Genomic DNA, 4,349 nt, shown 5'->3' on the forward strand with positions numbered 1-4,349 from the left:
AAGGATTGATTTAATCATTTTAACTAACAGGTCTCAATAGGTCTTTTTTTGGTTTGTTTGTTTAGGGACGCTTTAATTCTGAAGTTTTTGCACCTAGGATAGACTTTTGTATTTTTTTTAAGCTCAAACAGATGAAAGAGTTTTATTCCATAAACTTCTGCATATTTGCATTCTTTTACAACAGATGTATTTATGTATTATATCAATTCATTTTTAGAAGGACTAATGAGTTGCAGTCAAAACAAACTATCATTGTTTGCAAATTAATCAAGCTCTATTATTTAGAGTTCTGCTTGCCTTGTTCATTGTAATCCACATGCCTTATATTTCCAGTTTGCCATAAACCTACAAATGAGAGTATGCATTACAACAATGCATTTCTATTGCTATTTCCCCACACTCACTGCAGAAACAGTTTAATGTTGTCCTTGGTTGCTAAACGGAAGAGTCTGTAGTCTAGAAACATGTAAGGCTGGGATGTAGCTTGGTTGTTAGAGTGCTTGCCTAGCACACACCAAGCCTTAGGCTTGATCCTCACCACTGTGTAATCCAAGCCTAGGTATGGACAGAGAAATTCAAGGTTGTTCTCCGATACCTAATTTGAGGCCACATTGGGCTGTAGGACACACTGTCTCAAAATAAAACAAAACTAAAAGCCTAAAATCCAGATATGTAGGCACCAACTATAAAGACTATCTATAGGGTTTTTGTGTGTGTGTATGTGTGTGTGTGTGTGTGTGTGTGTGTGTGTGTGTGTGTGTGTGTGTGTGTGTGTACACATCAGTGTGTTGGGACCAGAGGTTTGATATAAGGTGTCGTCCTCAATTGCTGTTCACTTAGCTTTTTGAGACAGGACCTTCTACTGAACATGGCACTGTTAGATTGTGTTAGGCTGGGCGGCCAGTGAGCTTTATGGATCTGCTTGACTTCACTGCCCAGCATTGACTGGTATTAGAGATTCCCACTAAGTCTCACCTGCGGTCTTCATGAATGTGCAGCTTTCACTTTACTGACTGAACCATCTCCTCAGCCCAAGCCTATAGTTTTACGGGAAGCAAATATGTTTCAGAAATGCTTCCTCCCTAACCTCGATCAGTAATTTTACACACACACACACACACACACACACACACACACACACACACGTAACATTATTGTGAATGTTATTATAGATCTTATAGAATCTAAGAGCTAAAAAATAACAATTAAATTAGGTTACTGAAATGATTTTTGACAAATGTTCAAAAGCACCAAAAACTCATTAAAAAACAATGTATGAGTTGGTCATAAACATCTTTCAACAATGGTGTTTGTAGCAGACACTGTTCCTCAGAAGCACACACTGATAGAAAACACAGTGCGCAGACTGAACCAAGCAGCAAATGCAGCCCTGGCTTATGATCAGACTGCAGCAGTAAGTTTGTGACTGGCTTTTAGGAGAGGGCACTTCCATTAGACTGGTACACTTAGCAAGCAGGTAAGTACCGATTTTATCAAAGACTTCAAAGATGGGCAACACCAGGAAGGATCTGGTACATGAATGTAATACACAATTGACAATCTCCCCGCAGATTGTGTTAATCTGGAGGTAATTCATATCTGAAATTTCTCCCTGTTAGTGTTGTGTGCACAGAGGTTTAATCTTAAGAACAGAATAGTTCTTAAACAACAATTTACCGGCTTTCGGTGTCACATTAAGAAAACCATACTTCAAACTCCAGAGTATGTGAGGCCATAAAACCTGAATAAAGTTTTATATGATAAAAATCCCAGTGAGTAAATGACTTATTGTAAGTTCAGATTCAATCTAATCATCCAAGAAAAAAGTAGTTTTCCCTCTTCTTTTACTCTACGTCTTTGATTGAATTGAACTTATTTATTCTTGGTCTATAGTTGTTGGTGTCTCTTCTGAATGTAATTTCGAGCTGAGACAAAAATTTCTTCATGCCAGCCAAAATAGTCTGAGGACTGTTTCCAACTGTGTTCTTACACGGATGATGACACGATCTGCTAGGTAGGTGGCCATGATGAAGTCATGTTCTACAACAAAAGCTGTCTTCTTTGCATTGAGAATGAAATGTTTGACGGTCAGAGCTGCCATTAATCTTTGCTCAGAATCCAAATATGCAGATGGTTCATCAATTAAATAGTCGTCAGCCAAACAAAGAGCTAAAGCTACTCGCTGAAGTTCACCACCAGACTATGTCTGTACCTCTTGGCCAATGATGTTTTCAATCTATAGGGGCTTCATTACATCAGTTACCAACTGTGGATGAGTGTAAGCATCTCTGATCTTTTCATGTAGTGTTCATGTGGTGAACACTTCCTGTTGGTTTAGGACTCACTTCCTGTTGATTTAGGACTGATTTTCTGTGGCTTAGAACTGACATTTAGAACTGGTACTTCTCTTCTTTCATCTGGTTTAAGCCTTCCAGCAAGCATTCTGATAAATGTGGTTTTACCTGTACCATTTTCCCCCAGCATGACCATGATTTCAGAGTCAGTAACTCTACAGCTGCAATCGCTAGCTCGAAATCTCCCATCTTTTTCTTCATCCCGGGATATTTATACATGCACATCTTTTTAACTTCTTCCTCATTTGCTGTCTTAGTTACCTTAAAGACAAGTGATGTATCCCTGAACCTCAAGTTCTCTGTTGGAACATAGGCATCCAAAAATAGAGGTATGCCTTCTCTCACACTAAAAGGCATAGTGACAACACCATAAGCACTTGGCACACCATACAGACAGCGGATGAAATCAGACAGATAGTCTAGTACACTTAGATCATCACAATGATGTATTTATCTGGGTTTATTAAAGATCGCCTAGTAATGACAGCCTTTAACCTTTGCTGGACATGGAGGTAACTAGAAGGTTCCTCAGACATAAAAATATCAGCTTTTTATGCAAACGACGGCACAAGCAAATCTCTGCAACTCTCCTGAAAGATCTTTCCTTCTTTGAGGTGAGTTAAATCAAGCTGCTGACAGATGACTGCCTGGTTCTTCCTTTCATTTTTTTGGTCCAGAATAGAGCCCATTGTCCCCTGTGCAGTCTTGGGAATTTTGTCTACATATTAAGGTTTGATAATGGCTTTTAGGTCATCTTCTAGAACCTTGGTGAAGTAATTTTGTAATTCAGATCCACGGAAATCTCTTGCCAATCAGGCGGATCATCATACTTTCCAAGGTTTGGATTTTGCTTTCCCACTAAAACTTTTAGTGCAGTTGACTTTCAAATACCATTAGTTCCAACTAATCCCAAAACTTCACCTGGACTAGGGATAGGCAACCTCTGAAGCTTGAAGGCATTGGTACAATAGCGATGTGTTGTTTCTTTTTCCAAGTTACTTGGCAAATTCACAATTGATAAGGCACCAAAGGGACATTTCTTAATACAAATACCAGAACCAATACAAAGAGTTTCAGAAATCCATGCTATTTTGCTCTGGGGTGTGTGTGTGTGGGGTAAGCTCTATAGATATTTTTTCCATCTGGACCATGGGGCAACTCTTTTTGCACTCCTGTTGACATTTCTTAGATTTGAATTTATCGGGGTTGACAAGAGCAATTCTTGTTAACTTGTCTGCCATAATTGTAATACAGAATACCCAGCTCTTCTGGAGACAACGGTCCACTTCGAATTCCAATGGGGCATGCAGTAGGTAAAGCAGGGCTACCGTCAGGTAGCGTGTTCTTCGACTTTTGTATTTGTTATGAGTCCTACTTCACTCTTTTCTTATAGATATCTTCTTGCCCCAGCATCTATCCCCTTAAAGAGATCACTATTTCCATTTTAATTGTCATGGAGTACCTGCTTTAAATCAATTCACCATAAAAGTGTGAGCTATTCCTAGATTCCCATTTTTTTTTATTAACATGAGTATTTCTTATATACATTTCCAGTGTTATTCCCTTTCCCGGTTTCCGGGCAAACATCCTCCTCCCCCCTCCCCTTCCTTATGGGTGTTCCCCTCCCAAACCTCCCCCCATTGCCACCCTCCCCCCAAAAGTCTAGTTCACTGGGGGTTCAGTCTTAGCAGGACCCAGGGCATCCCCTTCCACTGGTGCTCTTACTAGGATATTCATTGCTACCTATGAGGTCAGACTCCAGGGTCAGTCCATGTATAGTCTTTAGGTAGTGGCTTAGTCCCTGGAAGTTCTGGTTGCTTGGCATTGTTGTACATGTGGGGTCTCGAGCCCCTTCAAGCTCTTCCAGTACTTTCTCTGATTCCTTCAACGGGTTCCTATTCTCAGTTCAGTGGTTTGCTGCTGGCATTCGCCTCTGTATTGGCTGTATTCTGGCTGTGTCTCTCAGGAGAGATCTACATCCGGCTCCTGTAGGCC

At 40.3% G+C, this 4,349-nt stretch overlaps 1 pseudogene; it reads right to left on the minus strand.

The window, feature by feature from the left end:
* Positions 1-1,811: 1,811 nt before the first annotated feature.
* Abce1-ps1 (ATP binding cassette subfamily E member 1, pseudogene 1) lies at positions 1,812-3,610 on the minus strand (annotated as a pseudogene).
* Between the last annotated feature and the right edge of the window lie 739 nt (positions 3,611-4,349).

Source organism: Rattus norvegicus, chromosome X (genome assembly GCF_021556685.1).
Source record: "Rattus norvegicus strain SHRSP/BbbUtx chromosome X, alternate assembly SHRSP_T2T, whole genome shotgun sequence".
NCBI lineage: Eukaryota > Metazoa > Chordata > Mammalia > Rodentia > Muridae > Rattus > Rattus norvegicus.